This window comes from Euprymna scolopes, chromosome 3 (assembly GCF_053919585.1).
Source record: "Euprymna scolopes isolate OS-2025 chromosome 3, ASM5391958v1, whole genome shotgun sequence".
In the NCBI taxonomy this organism is placed as follows: Eukaryota; Metazoa; Mollusca; class Cephalopoda; order Sepiida; family Sepiolidae; genus Euprymna; species Euprymna scolopes.
Window position 1 is genome coordinate 63,377,195 of NC_136484.1, and position 24,847 is coordinate 63,402,041.

General features: G+C 33.4%; 1 pseudogene; it reads right to left on the reverse strand.

Moving 5' to 3' along the window:
* Window positions 1–2,945: 2,945 nt before the first annotated feature.
* On the reverse strand, window positions 2,946–3,083 carry LOC145263913 (U2 spliceosomal RNA; annotated as a pseudogene).
* Between the last annotated feature and the right edge of the window lie 21,764 nt (window positions 3,084–24,847).

Below are 24,847 nucleotides of genomic sequence, written 5' to 3' on the forward strand. Positions count from 1 at the left end.
TAAGCAAGAACGTCCGGACAGTTAACAGAGTTTTATAATTATACAGATAACTAGAATTTCTTATATGGTGCAGGGGAATATTTTATGTTTCTGACAGGGAGAAGGCAAAAAAAAAATATTTCCTTAACTTTAGCTTAAGTCCGAATGGCAACAGAATTTTGCTAAAGAGAAACATGGTTGTATTTTAGATTTATTATAATAGCAAATTGCGATTTATAATTTACTAGCATGGGTGCCCGGCGTTGCCCGGGTGTTTGGAGGTGCATGTTGAGCTAAAAAAAAAATTTTTTTTTTGAAGTGCTAGTAGGAAGGCAGGCTCGAACCCGTACCGCAAAGGAGAAAAAGAATGGGGGGAAAACGTGACGTCTTTGCTAAACCGGAAGTGACGTAGGTTTAAATTAAGGCTAGACAATCGAAAAGAGGGGATGACTTTCGAAAATATTGGTGAAAAAAGCGACCCCTCCCTGTAGAAAAGTGCACAGTTGAGGGTAAAAACATTAATGTTTTTAGCCAATTCTTCGGTATTTGTCGTCTGAAGGATCGAACTTAAAACCGATACTAATCTTGTGAAAATCCGTTGCCTCTATCGAAGGTTTTAGGCAGACATGCAAACATACATACATACATTTATATATTGATAGCTCAAATTTTCGACCCAAACCGATTAAAAAGCTATTCCTATCTCTAAATATCCTTTATGTAAAATTTCAAATGTTTAGACCAGAAATTTTCTAAGTAATTTGGTAGAGACCGCAGGGGGCAATTTTTTAAAAATTTTGACCCCTATTATGATACCTTAACATTTATTGTTTAGGGCTCTAATCAAGTTATTAAGTTAGGTCCATGTCCAAAGAACCTATATCTAAAATTCCAAGTGTTTAGACCCAAAATTGGCGGAGGAGTTTAGTAGAGTTCTCAAAGGTCAAATCGTTGAACTTTGACCCCTTAACAGGCAAATATCTGGCCGAAAATGGATTAGAAAGATTTTCCCAAATCCAAGTAACCTGTGTATCAAATTTCGAGTGAAAATTAACAGAGTTATTGTGTAGGGAAATGTAAACAGACAGACACACACACGCACATACACACACACACACACACACACACACTTTCACTTTCACTTTTATAGATTTATAGATTGTAAAGTAATTTCAGTGGATTGCAACAAATACTTTTTAAAGATAAATTATTAAATAATGTTTCTCAAAAAATAATGGCAGATGTGTGAAAGTCTAATGGGGAATCGGCTAATGTATTGATGTGATGTTGAACAAAAATGGATAAACGAAAGAAAGTTTTATTTGTTTTTTCTTATTTTTATCCTGGTATATCTATTTATTTTCCCAATAATCAAGTAAACAAGTTTTTGATGAGCTGTTCCAAGAAAGTTAACAAATTTACCGAATTTCCATTACCACCGATTACTATATTGTCCAATTGTCTACTGTACACTCTTTAACCCTTATCCTCGAGTGGCCTCTTGGCCTTGAGAAGTGGTAATGCCTATGTAAAAAAAAGATAATCACAATACAAATCAGTAACATGAACTTACTGTTTGATATAATCGGGATGTTGGAAGTCTTTAATATTTCGAGAATATTATCTCTTTATCAAAAAGAAAGGCACCAAAGAATGTTATAAAAAAAATTGAAAATATTGCAAAACAGTATATGAAATATAAATAGCGTTTGTACATTTTTGCTCATATGTCACATCAATGCAGCAGTCAGTTCCCTTCATTGCTGTAGCCTTCTTGTACTCCTCCATATATATATTTACCAGCAATGCTTCAAGCAAACTACCTTCCTCTTTTAATATCAGATTTATAAACACTAAAGAGTAAATATTCTGAGGAGAGATTTTGATCGACCTTCCTACAATAAAACATCATGATATTATAGATTGCCAAAATCGTTTTAAACGTTTTGAGGATCAAATAAACGAAGCAAACGAAATCCGTTAAACATGCTATGAATCATTTTGTTAATTGAATATGATCTTGACACAAATGAAAGAGATGATTCGACATCTTTTGCATATTGTAACATTTTAGAATACACTTTCCAAATCTATTACTTATTTTTTTCTACATAATTATAAAAAACATAAACCTCTTCCCTCTCCGTATATCTTTCTGCTATGCCACCAATTTCAATAAATCCATTTATTAATTTGTTTATTTCTATCAGCCATTTCTATTGGTGACTGTTTGTGAAGGAGAAAATACCTTTCATAAAATGAAGTAGAATAATTCCTCTCTTCAAAAACAAAATAAAATAATAGAACCCTCACAAAAATACTTAAAAAGAAAAACTAATAATCCTCTCATGTTGAATTATCTTTAATTATCTTCTTGTATTAATTGTCAGCTTCTAGAATGTGATTAATATTTTAATTATTGTAACTGGATTAGATCCTGGATAATAAAGTCGCTCCTCGACCCACACTCCCTTCCACTCGTTCCAAACCCGATATTAAAGTTCCCATTTTGAAAGAATCATTTTCTTGCTAATCAAAACATTTTTTTTTTCTTTTTTAAATCGCTCTTAGTTACATTTTCTTTCTAATCTGGCTAAAAACTAAGAAGGGTCTCTTATCCGCAAGCCAATAGGTTCATCACCGCCAAATATTTCTGAGCAGCGCAGAAGGAATTGGTTTACACAAGCGGAAGATTCAAACAACTGTAAGGCATTGAATATTTGGTTTAAAACCCTAAAAGCTGAACGCAGAACGTATTAAGGAACTGATGCTGCATGAAGACTTATTTTTTAAGGAAGATATAGAGAGTCCTTGAAAAAAAAGGAGTCAAAGAAAGTAGGTCCGTCTGTTGATCAGTTTGGAATATGGAGTAAAAATTTATTAATAGATCATCATCATCATATCGTATGAATTCAAAGATTCTATTTTTAGCATTGCTGTTGCAATATTTTTTATATATATATATGATGGGGTAAGTATTTATTTTCAGAAAAATAAAAAAATATTTTTTAGAAAAATTTGGCACAAAGTCGAACAAAAACAGATATTAAGCTGATAAGAACAGATACTACACTTTGATCTTAACCAAAAGGCCGAGAAGCGATATATATGATGGGGTATATATTTAATTGCCGCCCACATCGGCAATATTTGGCACAAGGCCTGGAAAGTGGGATACCCGCAGGCTCCCCTAAAGGAGGGGCACTCCTGCAATTTTAAAAATTGCCTGAGTAACCCCGTCGGCATTCCCTGGTCGGGGCGCCTCAGGCAGCAAGCAATAAACTTGCCCCACCGGAAAGCCCGGTGGCAAGGCCTGGGAGGGTGGACCTCCTAGGTATTACCCAGGCGGTGTACCTCAGTCCAACAGGTGCTGGGCCGGTTCCCGGCCCCTCACCTGTTGGGCTGAGTGTCAAGTGACGAATCCTTGACCTGTACTACCCTGTCTCCCTGCAGCCAAATCCGCTAGGATACATCCCATCAAAACAGGGTTTTAATGGGGTATATATATGATGGGGTATATATATGATGGGTTATGCTCCCTGAAAATTGGGAGATCCTATTTATAAACGCTGCCAATAGGAACTGACGAATCAAATTATATCATGTTCTGCTATCAACCAATCAGAAACCAGAATTGCTCCATAAAAATTAAATCTTTTAGCATTCCAGCACACAATTTTCTCGTGTCAACAACACGAGAAGGATCTCTTGATTTTGCATATATCCAGGACTTGTATAGAATATCTAACCATTGGAAACTCTTCTGAGATTTAACATGGCTTCTAAGTCAAGAATTTGTTTCCACAATATCTTTCTAGTAAGAATTCTTTTCTAGAAACACATCGGATACTTACAGGAGGGATTACGAGAAGATCGCCAACATTCTAAGTAAAAGTGTTTTTTGTGGAACAAACTGGATTCGAACTTGTGACACCCAGGTCATCAGTCCGTGTCATTAACGATTAGCCCGGCCTCACCTCCCAATTAATAGATAAATAATTGTATGGTACTTTTAAAAAGCTATATATGATTGTTTTTTTTTTGTTTTTTTTTTAGAAATATTTATTTAGCCATAAGCATGTGCAGCAAGCTTTCACCTCGGTCAAGGTTTTTTTTCAAGCGATTTCGCTAAATGATGTTTTTAAATGATTAACAAAATAAATCCCTTGTAAAAGCCTCACCCGAGGCGAAAGCTTACTTCATATCATTTTCTTTCATTGTCATATGAGCCGCGTGGTTGCACTTGAAAAAACTTAAAAAGTATTCATTTTAACATCCCAACGGACTACTACCCCGAAAATTTTTTTACATCTCCAAGATGAAAAAAAAAAATTATTAACAAAAATAAATCGCTTGAAAAAGCTTCGACCAAGGCGAAACATTTCTTCATATCTTTAAAGGTTAATAAATGTTTCTTTTAGAGAAAGAAAAAAGCATATATAGTTTTGACTTTCTTAAATTTAAAATGTTTTATAGACATTGAAATCCTACTAGACGATTAATACAATGTAAAATAAGACTTCAAAAAGAAAAGCTTTCGGAGACTTTCTTTTTTTTTTTGTTAAATCATAGTTTTATTTATCTTTTAGTGATTTTTGTGAAAGAAGTGTAAAACAATGGGGATGGACGAGAGCTTAGATGCAGACAAAATATATCTTTATGGTGAAACTATTGAACTTGAGTTGTGAGACGTTTTATTACATTGGTGTTATAACTTTGCAGGCCGGTAATAATCAAGACAAATAAAGTAATATAGTTAGCAAAATATGTATTAACAGAAGTATATTACAGAAGTACACTTCATTATTCTTGGGCCATAACTGCCACGAAGAGCAATACTAATAACTACGGCCACGACAAGAGAATATCCTTTTCATTATTTTGACTCTTGAGTGTATATCAGTTAATATCTTATATGTTTTTAGATAGAGTGGCGTGGTTCTTGGTTGATTAACTGTGTCTAACTGTGTCGGATATATACTCGAGAGTCAAAAAAATGCTAAGAATATTCTCTTGTCACAGCCCTACTAATAGCATGCAAGATGTAGCTATATGTATAGTATGTGGAAAAGCCTCTTATTCCTGAAACAGGTACATCAGCTTATTCCATATCATGATACCAATAGTGCATAGTGTGGACTCATCATCATCATCATCATCATCATGATGCAGTCCGTCAGTCTTGACGATGACTAGTCGGGGCCTCAGTGCTTTATCCTTTGGTGTTGGCATAGTCCTCTTTCTGTGTGAAACATCCGGTCACAGGCACTGCATATGTGGGTGCCAGGGTTGTGTCGTCTATAGTGTTTCAGCTCTAATGCTTCTCCAATCTTTCTCTCTATTTCTTTCTTTCCTTTGTTGAGACTGTTCCGCCAACCACTCCTTTCTTTGGCTTGTTCCTCCCAACTCTCGACATTGATGTTCATTGCCTTCAGGTACCGCTTTGTTACATCTTTGTAGCGAAGCTTCTGACCTCCTACCTTGTGGGTTCCATTTTCTTGTTCCATGTAGAAGATCATCTTTGGAATTCGGTTTTCTTCCATTCTAGTAATGTGCCCGGTCCATCGTAGTTGCATAGTAGCAAGGGTAGCTTCGACGCTATTTAGGTTTGCTCTCCTGAGAAATTCCGTGTTTGGTATGTAGTCACTCCATTTGATCTTCATGATCCTTCTTAGGTGTCTCTGTTGGACGGCTGCCAATCTCCTTACGTGTTCTCTATACAGAGAGTAGGTCTCTGCTGAGTACAGCAGGGCTGGCAGGACGATGATTTTGTAGGCTCTGCACTTCGTCTCTAGCCGGATACCAGCCCTTGTCCAGAGCCTCTTTTCTAGCTTGCCAAAGGAGGCACATGCGCTTTGAATTTGGCAGCTTATTTCTTTGTCAGCATGGTTATCAGTGCTTAGAGTACTTCCAAGGTATTTGAAGTTTTCAACAACTTTTAGTACCTTGCCGTTGATTGTTATTATAGGCTCTTGTGGGTCGTTGTTATCTGGTGAGGTCTGATACTTCAGTCTTTTCTATGTTGATTTATAGGCCTATCTTCCCGGCTGTTTGAGAGAAGGTATCAACTATCCTTTGCATCTGAACTTGATTGTGAGCTATCAGAGCAGTGTCATCTGCGAACAGTAGTTCTGTTATCAGTTCTTTCCTTGTCTTGATCTTGGCCTTCAGTCTTGCAAGGTTGAACCATTTCCCATCAGAGCATGTATGGATGAAGACACCTTCTTCGATGCTTTGATGAAGCAGCATTAAGACAGCTGTCAGAAATAGGGTGAACAGTGTTGAGGCCAGTATGCACCCTTGTTTGGTGCCGTGATTTACTTCCAAGAGTTCACTTTCTAGATTCTCTACTACAACTCTCCCTTTTGTTCCTCCGTGAAATTGTTTGATAATTCCCACAAAGTGATCGGGGCATCCAAACACTTTAAGGACCTTCCACAGTATTTTTCGATCAACTGTATCAAATGCTTTATGGAAGTCTACAAACACTATGTAGAGCTCCTGGTACTGTTCAATGGCTTTTATAAGGTGAAGTAGGTGCTAATATGATAGTAAGTGTTAGAGTGGATAGAGTAAGTTCAGGAAACTTCTGCCATTATGAAACAGCAGAGCATTATCACTGTAGACTAAGTGAAATGTCTAGCAGGGATAGGAATATAGTGAGATGATGTATGGAAATGCAACCTGGCCATTGAGGGTTGAGGACATGTGTTGCATGGAAAAAATGATATGAGAATAATAAAATGGATGAGTAATATGAATTTTAAAGATAGGTTTAAATCTGATGACCTCAAAGGAAGATTATACTTAACAGTATAGGAAAATGTCTGTAGAAGGAATCTGGATTAAATCTGGGAAGTATAGAGAGATGTTTGCAGGTCGGGAGACTTTGGTAGCATGACCATGTTGGATGAATGGATGAGTTTCGGATTAGCAGATTTAAAAGAGTTAACATTATATGTCCAGTTCACAAAAAAACAAGTGGAGTATGCATGGTCCCCCGTGAGTGCACAGTGAACAAGGCATAAAAAATGACTAAGTTCAGCATTTGCCACCCTCACACCACCATCACCACACTATTTAGCCCCAAAAGTCCCTAGGGGAATTCCTAGTGAAAATGAACAAACGGTGCAGTTTTAGGCCTTAACATATGTAAATTTGAGTTCTGCACATTGCAAAAAAAAAAAAAAAAGAAATGATTAAGTCCATCATTTGACCCCCCCCGCTCCGCCCAATTTAGCCCCCAAGTCCCCAAGGCCTTAACGCATTTAAATTTGACTTCAGCACCATGCAAAATTGCTAAATAGACATACACAGAAAATTTTGGTCAAATATGATAAAATAGTCTGAAAAAATGTAGTGTTTTTATTAGCCCTAAAAGAGCCCCTGGGGCACACGCAAGAGTTATCGTGAAGTATAGACAGACAAAATTATATAGAAATCAGTTAGTTACAACTTTTCAGAAAGGTTTATAAAAATCCAAGGCATCATTTTTTTTTTATTAAAAAAATATGATGCCTTGGATTTTTATGTCAAAAGTGTCAATTTTAGCCATTTTAATCCGAAGGCACCTCTGGGGGAGGGGGATAACCGGAGTTTTTTCCCGAAAACACGTTCTGTTACTTTTTACTCATATTATGTTTAATGTTTGTGCAAAATTTTTTAAGATTCCAAAGTGTAGTTATTGAGAAAAGTGCGAACAGACGAACCGACAAGGGTGAATTTTGCCGGGGGACTAAAAAGCATCAGAGGAAGTGAAAAAAAGAAACGTGAGAGTAAGTAGTTTTAAGTAGGCGGTCATTCGTTTTTAGGGTTGGAGGTTAACAGTTTTTATGGATATGTTCACGCCAGTTTTTTTGGTTTTACTTTAGGGTGTTTTGTAATGGGTGATATATTTTTAGGATGAATTGGATTCAGAGAAATATTTTCAATGAAAAGGATTTGCAAGTTTTATATTAAAATGTTAGAAAACGAGACATTGTCTTACGATAAACAAAACAAAATAATTAGTTAAGAAAGCCTATATTCACAAAAGGGATAGTTTATATATGTTTAAAATGTAGGGTTTACAGCAATAGAAAAACCATAGAATGTTCGTGAATATTTTTAGAATTCTTGTAAAAACAAGACGGTTCATCAGCTGAGACATTAGAAGAAGTCTGGATTGATTAATTAAGAGTCGCGAGTTTCAGGGATCAGGAAAATCGTATTCAAAACTTCTCTGCTCACTTAAATAAATTATAATTCATTGAAAGTTGTTATAAGAGTTAATATTCATTTGTTTTTATATGATAGTTGAAGTTTAGTGAAAATGATTAAATTATTTCAATGAATAAAGTTTATATAGATTGACAGACGCTAATGCGATGAGTTGTGTGTGTCTGTGTGTTCGTTAATATTTGTGTGTGTGAGTGGAAAGAACTGTTGCAGAGATGAGCACTCATAGTGGGCCGCCAGTGACATCGATCTGTAGACGCGGGTCAAGTATGTTCCACTGGTTCATTGAAGAAAAATCTGGATTTTAAAGGATTTGGGTAGCTCTCAGAAAGACAGTTTCAAATAAATTCAGAAAATTTACTGATTGATCCAAAATATAATTGTTTGTTTTTATTCAGAATTGTGTATGCGCAGACGATATACGTACAAACGTGCTTATGCATTTTGATTTTGTAAGTCGATGTGTAAACATCAACTACAGAATCTAACTGCTGAGAAATAATTTGAACGAACTGCTGAGAAATAATTTGAAAAATGTGGATCAGCGCCGCATTTAAAATCACAGACCGCTTGAAATCTTTGACTTTCTTGTCAACTTAATAAACACCTCATACCTGACTCCAAGACCAAAGTTCAAACTGGCACTTAACATTCCAGTGAAATTACTTTTTACCATTTCCCAAATTGCATAAGTGTAATCTTCGGTAATCCAACCGAAAATGGATGAGCCAAAGTCTGGAAGTATTTATTTTGTCGTTTCACTGCCAGGGGTTGGTAATTTTCCCCGGTATTATTCAAGATTCTATCAATAAATAATTCCATCTCTGCCCAAATGTGGTGCTGCTGCTACTGCTGCGAATCGCTGATAAGCAAATTTTACCAATATTTTCGAGCAGATGGCCAAAGAAGGAATCAAAGAACTTGACAGCAAATGCTAACTTACTAGTATTTGGGGATTGGAGAGAAGGATGGCATTCTCCCTTTATCCTTGCCCCAACTTGTTTCCATTTGAAAGCTTCTGTCTGAAACTGACAAAAGCTATCTTGTCTCATTAAGGTTTGCTAATTCTTTGTTTAAACCTTTCAACATTCTCCTCCTGTTCTGCTCCTACTTCGCCCCCCTCTTTAATCCATACTTCAATACCTTTTATTTTATTATTCACAGTTTGCCTTTTCTTTTCTCTTGCAACCGTCTTTTTAATATCACTCTTTTCCTCTTCCTTATCATTTTATCTTCCATTTGTAAAAGTTCGCATTCTCTCTTATTTGAGTTCTCTTCGTTTTTTTTTCTTTTGTGTTTATCTCTTTTTCTTTGTAATCTTTACTCTTTTTTGCTCTGTCAGCTTAACTCTTCCTTTTCTCTTCTTTTACATCTTTTCTCTCTCTCTCTTAATTGAGTCACATTGCTTTTCATCTCGCTCTTCTCTTTCTTTTTTCTTTTTTTTTTTCGTTTCTACCTTCTTCACTCTTAATCTTTCCTTCCCCCTCTGCTTTGCATTTCAGTTCAAACTCTTCCTTTTCCCATTCTCTTATGCTCCTCCTCCTCCTTCTCCCCCTCTCTTTCTCTCTCTCAGTTAAAGTTTATTTCATATCGCTCCTCTTTATCCTCTCCCCTCTATCTCCTCTTTTCCATTCCTTTTGAATTTTCTACATTTACTTCACATTTAATTTCTTTTTTGTTTTCATTCTGCTTTGCATTTAGTCTCACTCAATTTCTTTTTAATTAAATTCCTTTTTACTTTCATTTTAATTCCGTTTCCTCTTATCCAATTTATGTTTTCCTTTTGGTTTGTTTGCACTTTTTGCAATTTATTTTAATTTCCCTCAAGTACAGGTTCACATTTTTTCATCTTTAATTATTTCTTTTTTCTTTTTATGCATCTTAGTTTCTTGTCAAGATTTTTTTTTATTTTTTAACTAATGTTCTTTTTCATTCATTTTTTATTCTTTCTTTATTTTCATTCAATCTTCTACGTATTGCATTTATTTTTCGTTGCCTTAATTTCTTATTTCTCTTTATTTATTTTCTTCTGTTCATCGCATTTCTTTTTTATTTTCGTTCAATTTCTCTTTAGTTTCATTCAGTTTCTTTTTTATTTAGTTTCTTTCTCCTTCATTCAATTTCTATTTTATTTCATTTTAATTATTCCCCGTATATTATGAAGTGTAAAAGTGTGTCCAATAGTATTCATAAATCACGTAATATATTACCAAAAAATATAAATCACGTAATATATTACCAAACAATATAAATCACGTAATATATTACCGGACAATATAAATCACGTAATATATTACCAAATAATATAAATCACGTAATATATTACCAAACAATATGAATCACGTAATATATTACCAAACAATATGAATCACGTAATATATTACCAAACAATATGAATCACGTAATATATTACCAAACAATATGAATCACGTAATATATTACCAAACAATATAAATCACGTAATATATTACCAAACAATATGAATCACGTAATATATTACCAAACAATATGAATCACTTAATATATTACCAAACAATATGAATCACGTAATATATTACCAAATAATATAAATCACGTAATATATTACCAAACAATATGAATCACGTAATATATTACCAAACAATATGAATCACGTAATATATTAGCAAACAGTATGAATCACGTAATATATTACCAAACAATATGAATCACGTAATATATTACCAAACAATATAAATCACGTAATATATTACCGAACAATATAAATCACGTAATATATTACCAAACAATATAAATCACTTAATATATTACCAAACAATATGAATCACGTAATATATTGCCAAACAATATGAATCACGTAATATATTACCGAACAATATAAATCACGTAATATATTACCGAACAATATAAATCACGTAATATATTACCGAACAATATAAATCACGTAATATATTACCAAACAATATGAATCACGTAATATATTACCAAACAATATGAATCACGTAATATATTAGCAAACAGTATGAATCACGTAATATATTACCAAACAATATGAATCACGTAATATATTACCAAACAATATGAATCACGTAATATATTACCAAACAATATGAATCACGTAATATATTACCAAACAATATAAATCACTTAATATATTACCAAACAATATGAATCACGTAATATATTACGAAACAATATGAATCACGTAATATATTACCAAACAATATAAATCAAGTAATATATTACCAAACAATATGAATCACGTAATATATTACCAAACAATATAAATCACGTAATATATTAGCAAACAATATAAATCACGTAATATATTTCTAAACATGAGTTGGAAAAATTACATTGAAAGCATTGCCAGAAACGCTGCGAAAAAGGTAGGTCCTCTCTACCTTGCTAAAAAGCTACTAACGCCCGAAAGTATCCTGTACCTCAATAAGGCCACCATTCGCCTATGTATGGAGTATTGTTGTCATATTTGGGCTGGTGCATCTGCCACTAGTCTCTCACTCCTATACAATGTTCAAAAGAGAGTCGCCAACCTAATAGGTCCTGAACTGTCATCTAAGCTTCAGCCTCTGTCCCATCAAGGAAATGTTGCATCCCTCTGCCTGTTCTACAAGTATTTCAATGGTGAATGCTCTGAAAAACTGCAAGGACTTGTGCCCCTCGATGTAAGTACCCCAGACAAACCCGACAATCAGCTAAATCCCACCCCTTCACAGTTGGGATCCCTAGATGTAAGAGAGCTTTCTACTCCAGTAGTTTCTTCCCCAGAACCGCTTGACTTTGGTATTCCCTTCCGAGTTCCTGCTTCCCCAACTGTACTGACATGCAGAAGTTCAAGTGTAACGTGAACCGACATCTTGCTGCCCAACTCCCCACATAGTACCCCTGTAGCTTATGTCCTTGATAGTAGCTCCCTACAGCAAAGTGGCAATGTGTCTTGTTTTGGGGTGAAAATGCAATTAAAAAAATTGAAATAAAAAAATATCAAGGAACGTTTCTGCCTTCTTCACTCTTACTCTTTCCTTTGCCCCCATTCTTTGCTTTTCAGTTCAACTCTTCGTTTTCCTCTTTTCTTTCACTCCTCCCACCTCTCTTATTAAAGCCCATTTCTTTTCATCTCACTCCTCCTTGTCCTCTCGTCGTCCACGTTTTACTCTTCATTCCTTCTTATGTTTATATCACTTTTATTTCAATTTTCATTCTACTGTACAAATTTAGTCTCACTCAATTTCGCTTTAATTAAATTTCTTTTTTTATTTTCATTCGATTTTCTTTTACCCAATTTATATTTTCCCTTTTATTCATTTACATTTTCATTCAATATATTTCCTTCCATCAAGTGTATTTTCACATATTTATTTATTTATTTATCCTTATTTATTTTTTATTTTTTTATATGTATCTTCATTTTTATTTATTTTTTTTAATTAATGTTCATTTTTTTCATTCAATATTTATCGTATTGAATTTATTTTTCTTTCCATTCATTTATTTCTTTTTACTTTCTCTTTTTCTTCATCCAATTTCTCTTTCTTTCCATTTTAATTTTTTTCTTTACTTTTCATTCAATATTCATCGTATTGAATTTATTTTTCTTTCCATTCATTTATTTATTTTTACTTTCTCTTTTTCTTCATCCAATTTCTTTCTTTCCATTTTATTTATTTTTTTCTTTACTTTTATCCGATTTCTGTTCATTTCTATTTAATTTCTATGTCCTTCCATTCAATTGTATAATGTTTTATTCAGTTTCTCTCCTTTTACCATTTTACTTATTTTTTCCTTCTTTTTAATCGATTTCTTTTCTTTCTCATTTAATTCCTATGTCCTTTCATTCAATTACCTATTTTTTTTATCCAATTTCCTTTTCTTTCATTCAGTTTCTCTTTTTTTCATTTTTTTTTCATTCGATTTCGACTTCTTTTCATTTGTTTTGTCCTCCTTCATTCACTTTTGCTTTTTTTTCCATTTAATTTCTTTTTATTTTCGTTCAGTTTCTCTTTCTTTTCATTCGGTTTCTGTTTCTTCTTATTTTAATTATTCCCCTTCTATTATGAAGTGTAAAAGTGTGTCCAACAGTATTCATAAATCACATCATATATCATTTATCCAATAGACTGCTCAAGTGGACGTTTTATGTATTGCTAACTTTTTGTGTAAAACAACCATTAAACTTACAGTCACGTACTCTTTTTTTTTTTTAAATTCAATCTATTCTTCCTTCCATTTCTTTTCTCTTTATTTTCTTTTAATTTTTGGGAGATGACAGCGGTTTAATGGATACTGGTGTAAACTCACAAATCGGCATCCTAAGTTCGAATCCTCTTCATTCGATAACCTTATTTTCAATATTGGTAAAACTTAATGGGGTCTCTTTTATGAGTATCGGAAAACCGTTGCGGTCCAGTAAAAGTTCGGAAAAAATATATAACTCGGTAATTAGTAGAAACAAAAATATATTAAACAGAAACCCAAACACACACAAAAAAATAAATAAACAGTGTGGTTATACGTCAGACCGACTGCCAAGTATGCATGACTTGTGTATAACTTCTCTGCTAAATATTTATCAACAAATAATTAATACAAGGATTAAATAAAAATTACACGTGGCATGAGATAAAAAACTGTGGGATGGGAAATAATGTAGACCTAACTAACTTTGATGAATTTAATTGAACACATTTATCAAAAGTTACTAACGCCCAAAAGTATCCTGTACCTCTATAAAGCCACCGTTGGCCCATGTATGGAGTATTGTTGTCATATTTGGGCTGTTGCATCTGCTTCTAGTCTCTCGCTCCTAGACAAGGTTCAAAAGGGAGTCGCCAACTTGATAGGTCCTGAACTGTCATCTAAGCTTCAGCCTCTGTCCCATCAAGGAAATGTTGCATCCCTCTGCCTGTTTTGCAAGTACTTTAACGTTGAATGCTCTGACGAACTGCAAGCATTTGTACCCCCTCGACTTAAATACCCCCGACAAACCCGACAAGCAGCTAAATCCCACCCCTTCACAGTAGAGATTCCTCGATGTAAGAGAGCTTTCTACTCCAGTAGTTTCTTCTCCAGAATTGCTAGACTTTGGAATTCCCTTCCGGGTCCCTGCTTCCCCAACTCTCCTGATATGCAGAAGTTCAAGTGTAACGTGAACCGACATCTTGTGCCCAACTCCCTACATAGTACCCCTGTAGCTTATGTCCCTGATAGTAGCCCCCTACATCAAAGTGGTGAAGTGCCTTGTTTGGGGTGAAAATGTAATAAAAAAAAATTAAAAAAAAAAAATCACTCAATGAATAATTTACTTAAAGCCCAAAATGACAATAAATGCATTATGTGAGGAGTTGGGAAATAAAAATCTTATATACATAACGTAAGCAACGTTGAATCAGGTCAGTACTAAAAATGTGTGACCATTTGGGCATTCCAGATGCTGCAACTGCTCTCTTATCTCGGTATTGTTTCCAGTCGTCCTGAACTTCTCTTTACCATTGGATTCAAGCAGTGCCGATTTAGGAGAGGTGTAGTTTTGGATTGCGCAACATTGCCTCACAGTTACATGTGCAGCTAACCTTACAGGGATTATCCATTGTCTCTTGAGATTGAATGGAAGCATCGATACATAACTTGTTCTCTAACGTGAGATACATATTCTCTCAGCCTTTGTAATAAGTGGAAAAGTTCGTTGTTATCCGTAGGGTGGGCACATCACAACAGAAAGCAATGTGAACAAGAAAGTTTAAATGAAAAACTTAACATATAGAAAAAAAGATTGAATTTCTCTTCTTTTTTTTCAATTCAATTTATTTTACGTTCATTTAATCTTTTTATTTATTTTTTGCTTTCCTTCAATTTCATTATCCAATTCATTTTCATATTCTTCTTTTCTTTTTTTTTCACTCTTTTTAACGTGTTTTTTTTTTAAAATAATACGTCACCATTTTTCAAGACCAGAAGACAATCGACAGCAAAGATTAGTGAGATAGATTTCCAATTGAATGATAAAGAGTATCATGAGAGGATTTAAAACAATGAACCTAATGAACAATATTTGATGACACATGAGGACGATTTTACTGACGTTTGATTTGAAGACGATCATCTTGTAGATCTTGTTGAAATACCGTTTGATGTTTAAGTCTACAGAGAATGAATGGACAGTTGTTTGCTGTTGTTGTAGAAGATGAGTTTTTTGTCTTCTTTTTCACAATCGTTTCATATTTTTATTTTTCATATTTTTTTTTCTGTTCTTTTTTTTTTACAACGATTTGAATTATGCTCTTCAGTCACACCTAATTGGAAAAATTTTCATCTTCTCCATTATCTTCTTTCTTTCATCTTTTATTTATTTATTTTGTCTTTTATTTTGTCATCATTTCTTATTTATTCTAATTCATTTTCTCTAAAAATGTGTGAGTGGTCTAACAGATATTGCGACAAACTATGCCAAGGTCAAGCTCTGTTAGATCTTTTGCTCGAAACACTAATCTATAATATAAATCGCACCTGTCTGTTAAAATGTATGTATGTATGTATGTATGTATGTATGTATGTATGTATGTATGCCTGCCTAAAACATTCGATAAAGGCGACAGATTTTTAGGATATCGATATCGTTTTGAAGCTCGACCCTTCAGACGACAAATACCGAAAAATTCGCTAAAAACATTGATTCCTTCACCCTCAATTGGTCACTTTTCTACAGGGAGAGATTTCTTTTTTCGCCGATATTTTTGAAAGTCATTCCCTCTTTTCGATTGGCTAACCTTAATTTAAACCTTCGCCACCTCCGGTTTGGCGATGGATGCAACAGCAAAGACGTTGTGTTTTTTTTTTCAGTTTCTTTTCCTCCTTCGCGGTACGGGATCGAGCCTTCGCCTGCTTACTACCACTTTTTTTTTTGGCTCAACACACACCTCCAATCACTCGGGAAACGCCAGGCACCCATGCTAGTCTATATACATAAACTTCACTTGTCTGTTTAAATGTATGAATCCATGTTTGTATGTATGTATGTCTAAAATTTTCGACAGATGCGACGGATTTTCACGAGACTGATATCGTTTTGAAGCTCGACTCTTCGGGCGACAAATATCGAAAAATTGGCTTACAACATTAATTCCTTCACCCTCATTTGGGCACTTTTCTACAGGGAGAGGTCGCTTTTCCGTCGATATTCTCGAAAGTCATTCCCTCTTTTCGACTGACTAGCCTTAATTTAAACAATCGTCACTTTCAGTTTGGCGATGGATGCAGTAGCAAAGACGTCACTTCCTTTTCACTTTCTTTTCCTTCTTCACAGTACGGGTTCAAGTCTGTCTGTCTACTACCACCTTTTTTTTTTTTTTGCTCAACACACACCTCCAAACACCCGGGCAAGGTCGGGCACCCAGTCTAGTCTATATATAAAGGACAAAATGTGTGTGTATTTGTATGTCTGCCAAAATATTTAGACATACACAACGGATCCTCATGAGATCGGTAGCGTTTTGAAGCTCGATATCTTGGACAACAAATATCGAAAAATTGGACAAAAACATTCATTCCCAACTCACCCGTTTTTTACAAGGAGGGGTCGTTTTTTTTGCAAGTCACCGTCTCTGTTGGATTGACTATGCTCAATTTCAACGCTCTTTATCTATTTCCGGTTGCGCGATGGAAACATTAGGTTTTTTCCTCCTTCGCGTTATAGGTTCGAGCCTGCCTGCCTGCTTTTTTTAACAGCTCTTTCAAACCAGGCTGCCTACAGTTGTTTTGCTTCCCCCTCTCCCCGCTACTGCCACTTTTTAACCCTCCCCCTTTGGGACCTTACTACACAGCCTATACACACCAGGCAACACCGGGTACCCCTGCTAATACTAAATAAAGGTATGGACACGCAACTCTCCGTCTACCATCCATAGTGAACACGAAACTCTCCCCGTACTGTGAACTTTGTTATTCAATGAATTATATACAACTAGCTGTATATACCCGGCGTTGCTCGGTCTAAACATATGGATATATGGCGGGATTAGTCACATACTATTTAAGATACACCAGATATTCTAACTTGTTATGAAAACTGACCTCATGTAGGGTTTAGAGAAGCATAAAACACATCCATCTTGGTCTATGAAAATCAAACGCGAATTAACTCTCATAGTTTAAAGGGGAAATAAATCTTATAATTTTAATAAATAAGCTCACTTTCGGTTATAAACGCATCTGTTGTCAGCTAATAATAAGTGAAAATAAATTAAATTTAATATAAATTAAAAATGAATAAATCAACTATGAATAATATTTCCAAACAGAAAAATTAAAACTGTTTTATTGCAACAAACAATTAAAAACATCTAGCGAATTATTAAAATAGATTTTATTTAATGTAATATGCAAATGAGAGTACTCTTTCAGTATGAGATTTCTTTTGTGAAATAGAGTACCTTTTGTACATATTAATTAAAAGTGTGAACTAACAAACAGGAATACGACTTTATTATACACCCCCCAATATATATATATATATATATATATATATATATATATATATATATATATATATATATATATATATATATATATATATAGACAGATATGTAGAGAGGAGACAGAGAGAATTGGATTATCAATTACAGATTAAAGCAGCGAAATAGAAATAAAGAAATATTATAATCATAAATTATTTTTAATAATGAATAATAAAAAAGCATTCATAATAATCTGACATTCAATAGCTTTAATTTAAACCTTCGTCACTTCCGTCACAATCATAGATACATATGTTTGCTTTGACATTAAATATCCCCTGCTCGACTGTAAAATAGACATAACATACCCACGTATTCGTGTATTGTTTCGTTAACTCTTTTTCTCTCATTTAAGTACTTCCATGTTTTTCTGTTGGCCTTTTGGTCAAGATCAAAGTGCAGTATCTGTTCTTCAGATGCTGCACTTCCATTTCTTGGTCTCTTTCGGTGGAGGAGCAGTCTTTTACGACTGAGACAATATTTTTTTTTGTACATTTTCTCCACGTTAAAAAAACGACCCTGGTGTCTAACTCTGTCCCGTGGGGGAGGCATTGTAAATAGGTACTTCCATGTTTTTTCTGCCCATTATTCCTTTGTAATAATTAGAAATTCCTTTTTATCTTTTTTTTTTTTCGTTGTCTGTTATCACATTATTGTGGCTTTTGTCGTCGTTTCTAGCAATCATCATCATCATCATCATCATCATCATCATCATCATCATTTCTTTTTTTATTATTTTTCTTCCTATTTTACCTTCTTTTTTTTTTTTTTTTTAAACAATTTTCTTATTTTCGGCTGCTTTTCCTCCATCTTTTTTCCAACTGTATTTACTACTTTTTTCAATCATCTTTCACTTTTCTTCTTTTTTTTTTTTTACATATTTTTATTTTATACTAGATTGGGTGCCCGACGTTACCCGGATGTTTGGAAGTGTGTGTTGACAAAAAATTTTTAAAAAAAAGTGGTAGTAGAAGGCGGAAAAGAAAATGAAAGAAAATCTGACGTCTTACCGCTACTCCCTGACGCGACCTGAAGTTCGGAATGTTAACATTAGGCAAAGCTAATCTAACTGATGCGATGACTTGCAAACATGGCTTGCAAAAAATCGACCCCTCCTTTGAGAAAACTGCCCAGTTGATGGTGAAACAATTAATGTTTTGAGTCAATTTTTCGATATTTGTCGTCCGAGACGACGGCTTCAAAATGATACCGATCTCGTGAAAATCCGTCGTGTCTGTCGAAAGTTTTATACATACATACATACATACATACATACATACATACATTTAAACAGACGGGTGAGATTTATATTATAGACTACCATCTTTCTTCCTTTTATTTCGTTCATCTTTTTTTCAGCCGTTACCTTTTTCATAGACATCATATTTCCTTTATAGGCCTCTTTCTTTTTGCTTTTTAGATCAGCTTTCCTTTTTTTCAGTTATCTGCTTTTTGGCCCTTTTTTTTTTAACCTTTTCGTCCATCTTTCTTTCTTCATCTTCCCCGTCTTCATTTATCAACTCTCATCAATCTCCTCTAACTTTTTTTTCTTCTTTTTACATCTGCCCATCTTCTTTTCAACTCTACTTCAGGTATACTCTCAACTTCCTAACCAAATTTGAATTCTTTCCAGCCTCCTTCTGATATACTCTTCCCCATCCAAACATCAACTTTAATTCTTCCTCCTTTAATTTCACTTTCCATCTTTCACAAACTCAATCATGACTGACACTGACCATATCTGTCAAGGATGGATCGCAATAACAAGACCAATGGATAGACACACAATTTCAGCAGCTCATGAATCAAAGCCGGTGTTCATCTTTCAGCTAAATATGCAATGCCATCAGATAGACTCTTGAGACAGGGCTGCGCTGAATGACCATCCCATTCTATCCCAGCCATCAACCTACCCAAGTACGCAGACACTGACCACTGATAATAGAGGGAACAGTGGGTTAACCTGTAAATGCTAAATGTTCAATTGGGTTCTTAGATACCTGATAAGAATTCTTATTGACCTTCTTCTTAGCTGCTTAGAAAGTTGATAGGTTCTGTGAACTTGACCAGCTGTCCTAGGAGGGATCAGTAATTGTTCACATTATTGATCCTCTTGTGATATTTATTTTTACTGCTGGTTTAATGTAGTTGCTCAGATTCAGTTTATTCGATGAATATGCAATGCATATGAATCAATGACACACCATGCAATCTTGAGTTGAAAATGAAATAGAAATTGTCTGAACTTATGCATTAAAAATTAAACTCTTTTTTACTTTACTTTTTGTTTCGAATTTCATTAAATCGCTTTTCGCTTTTTGTTAAATTGCACTGATCTACTATTTATTTTTCCGTTGAAAAATGAGCATTAATTAATTACTGACACAACATTCCGTATACCTATACACACACACACACACACACACACATATATATATATATATATATATATATATATATATATATATATATATATATATATGATTAGACGATTCCAAAATTTTTCCCGATTTCGATACAATTACCGATTCCGTTCTAAATTTTCGATTCCGATACGATTTCAACTCTTTTAAAATAAATAAATATTTAATTAGAATTTTATTTTGTTTTGGGTTTTTTTTTTTTTTTTGTTTTTTTTTGTTGTAAATTTTCAAGTTTCCGAGTAATATCCGTGTAATTTTTTCTTAAATGATTTCTTTGTAATTGTTGAAAATTGTAAGGCAACAAAAGATTTATCTTTATTTTTAAACAAATCCAGATTGTATCGGTTCGTTGTTAGAGTACAACATGCTACTTGAAAGTTTTCATAAACAGTTCAAAATAGTCGATGATAGGTAGGCAAAATAAGAAAACGATGTAACAACAAAATATTTAACAACGCCCCTACCTTTTTTATGGACGAATTTCTAAATAACGTTACTATTTAGATAACCGTTTTTAACATGGGGGAGGTCGTTGACTTTGTTAACCATTCTGTGCATTCTCTCTATGAATGAAATTAAAATTTTATTTTAATTATAAAATTAGAAGGGAATATAAGGTTCGAATATACATTTAGTGTAAAATAATCGGTAATTCTTTTTGGGGACGCCAGCATGTCAGGACGCCAGGACAGATTACAATCCGCCATTTCGGTTTGCCAAAAAGTTCACCAAAAAGTATGCAAGTGCGCCAAATTTCATTCCATCATATAAACAAATTTCTACAGAACAAAAATTATTTTTATCATACGAATAAACATAAAATTACGTATGAAAAACGACTTTTATTATTTTTTAAATCCAACATCGGAGCTGAAGTCGATGTTTTGTTTCTAAAACAAAATTAACTTTTTTGATAAATCTCTGTGTGGCGTACCGGGAAAATATTTTTTTCTAAGGAATAAAAGCGAATAAAGTTTATTTTTACAAGAATTTTTATCCATTTATCTAGCCAATAAACGTATGAAGAACCACATTTATTATTTTTTTTAAATCCGACATATATTGTAATACAACTAAAAAAAGAAAAACACGATTCTCTAATTTAAGGCGATTACATGAAAACAGTTGGAAAAATTTAATGGTGAAAATACAACAGAACAGCAAACAATGAGTTTCGTATACAAAGTAAATGCAAAATGATCACACCTTATTGATCACGTTTCTGTTTTAAGGATATGTAAGCAGCTTTATTTGTTTGAAATCTTGAAAATGTTAATGTTCCATATTAAACTTTAGTATAAAATATGTAATTGTTTAAAATCATAAAAGCCACGCCCCTTTTCTACCACTAAACCTAAGTTTGGGTGGTGATATAAAAATAAAGCAATTACATGTGATTTTATGATTTTGCTGAGTGGACTTAGAATTAGTGGTAAAAATTACTTAACTGCTTAAAAAGTTAAGAATGTACCGCAAATGGGATCATTTTACAATATATTTATATGCACAACTGAACTCACATTATAAATTCTACAATAACGTTTCAGTGTATTCCCATATAATCGCCTAAATAAGTAGAATGACATATCTTTGGGAGTATTTTAAATGTAAATAGAAGTTTATTTTTAAGTTAACAAACTTCTAAATGTTTGCTCTTTATATATTCTATCCAATGTTTTGATAAATTTGTGAGATTTTCATCTATATTTTTCACTTGTGCCAACATTTAAAAAAAAATAGAAAACGTTAAATATTTCAGAGGATGTGGTGATCAGACGAGACCAGGGTTAAGCAACGCCAGAAAGAAATGTCCAAGCATTTTAAATGTTTTGATATTAAAGTTTGAAGTCTCTGGTAGACAGCATATGGCCGTTTATCAAAAAGATGCGAAAAGCTTTTTAAAATTGGTGATATTGAATAGGCAAATGAACTCTAGAATATTTATTTTGCTTACCATAAAAGCTAATAAAAACAAACTAAATTAAGCTTGGAGAGTCAATGGTACATCAGGAATGGGATATATTTTATTCGCAGTTTTCTTCAAATATGCTTGAAATAACAATAGCCACAGTCGTGAAAGATTTCCAGGCATTACTTTTGTAGTCATCTTGTTTATCCTCTTTTCAAATCGACAGATTTCGATTTATTGCCATAGGGATTTTCCTTCAATTCTTTCACAATTTGTCCATCATTTTCACACCAGAAATCACCACAATACCACATTTGATCAATGAACTACTCTGCTTAAAATATCCCAAATGCTTTTAATTGAATTTAATTTCATAACCACAGGAATGAAATAAAAACATGTAATGAAAAAACATAATCAATATCATATATATATATATATATATATATATATATATATATATATATATATATATATATATATATATATATATATACTAGGGAAAACAATTTGAAATAATTTCCGAATACAGATTGTATATTACTGTAAACTTAAAGTCCATATAAATATCAGTATCAATATTTATAAGACAAGCCCAACCAGATGAAAAAGTTCAATATATGAGATAGAGCAATAGTATAAGTAAAAATTTGGAATTACAACTTTAGTATTCGACAAAGAATACAAAGATATAAGGTTTTTCCTTAACTTATTAGCCATTCATTGAAACTATAGGTTAAGGAAAAACTTTGTATCCATTGTCGAATAATAAATTTGTTGCAACTTTTCAATTTACAGCATGTAATTTCAAATTTTTGCTTCTCTCTGTATCCCTCTCTCTCTCTCTCTCTCTCTCTCTCTCTCTATATATATATATATATATATATATATATATATATATATATATATATATATATATATATATATATATACATATATATATACACACACAACTGAAGACACATCATGTCTTCTATTTTTTAAGGTGCTTTTTAGTCGAATGTTCAAATTATGTTTTTTCATTGGTAGCATTTTAATCTCTTTAGGCATTTTTAAAAATGAAAAAATTAAAACCTGACGGTGACGATTCCTATTGGCCGTTTTTAAATGAGAAACCTTTCCAATTTATGTTGTGATATTTTTCTTTACTTTATTGAAAACCTATCATAAACGTCGAGAAAATATTCAAATGAGTCTACGATACGATTGACAAAAGAGAGAAGATGAGAGAGGGGGATATATAGTCACTACGTTTCTGAAGGAAAACTGAATGCCTCGTGTCGCACTATAAAAAATAATTAAGTAAATAAATATTAATAGATGAATGAGAGTTGCAAGCAAAATACAACAGTGAAAATTGCAAATTCAATTATTTTATGGTTTTTAAATTATTTTTATTCTTCATAAATATTCTAATTTGATTACAATTTCACAGAAAATATAATATTAGCATTGTCAAAATATTTGAATCAATGGGCAATTTCATAAAGTCGTATCAAGAATTTAAGGATGAACTAATATAATAAATATAAGATGCTTTCAAAAATAAAGACGATACATTATGGTAGTTTTGCAAAATAAAATCTACAAAATAAAAATAGCATTTCTAAATAAATGTTTGTTTTGTTTTCCTGATTATATGTGTATGTTTTCGTTTATTTTAAAATGATATTCAGATTGCATTTTAATGTCCTTTCTGCAATGGATTTTATGTTTTATTGTGCAATTTGTTGACAGCGTCACATTTTGAAAAGACAGTTTTGCCTTCAAGCAAAAGTCTATTCGGCTTTTGCCTATGGCCAAAAAAAAAAAAAGTATCTGTCCTAAAATGATATCTTGTTTGAGTGAAAAAGACTGGCGTTAATTAAATTCATATATACAGTACTTTTATCATTATTATCATTATCATTATTATTATTATCATTATTATTATTATTATTATTAGCAGTAGTAGTAGTAGTAGTAGTAGTAGTAGTAGTGGCAGCAGCAGCAGCAGCAAAAGTATGCTTAATCCGGTTGCATATGTTGGGTTAGCATACATACGGTGCGGATGGCATAATGACAAACGAACAGATACTACACTATCATCTCAAAAGGAAGAGAGAAATCCCCGAGAGGATGGCCTCTCGGTAAACGACCATATGCTATACTATAACTCCAAAAAAGAGGTAGTTATTCCTGGGAGAATGGTCTCATATATGGGCAAACATATACTACACTATCACTCGAAAAAAAAAGGAGGTGGTAAGCCTTGGGCGGATGGTATCCTGAAATATTAATATAAACTATACTATCACACCCCCAAAAGGAGGAAGTAAGACCTGGGACAATGGTCTCATGATAACAGAGCAGATAATACACCGTCTTCCCATTATACTATTTTCCAAACGCACAGATATATAATATCCTTCTGTCTCCCCCCCTCTCTCTCGCCCTCTCTCTAAACTGATATAACACCCTTTTTCTCACCTGTTTCCCTTATATAAACACGTGTGAATTCCTCTTCCTTCCCTCCTCAGTTCTCCTGATCTCTATTTCAATGTGTCTGCTACTTAACTACCAATGGCTGTTATTACACGTGTGACAGTAAGTATTAACTCATAGAGATTTCTAGATACCGGACAGCCTTATATCCAAACAGTTTCTTTTTTCGAACTGCTGGACTTTGGAATTCGCTCCCGGGTCCCTGCTTCCCTGACTGCGATGACATGCAGAAGTTCAAGTGTAATATGAACAGATATCTTGCTGCTCAACTCCCTACATAGTATCCCTGCAAATTTTGTCCCAAATAGAAAAATATTAAAAATATT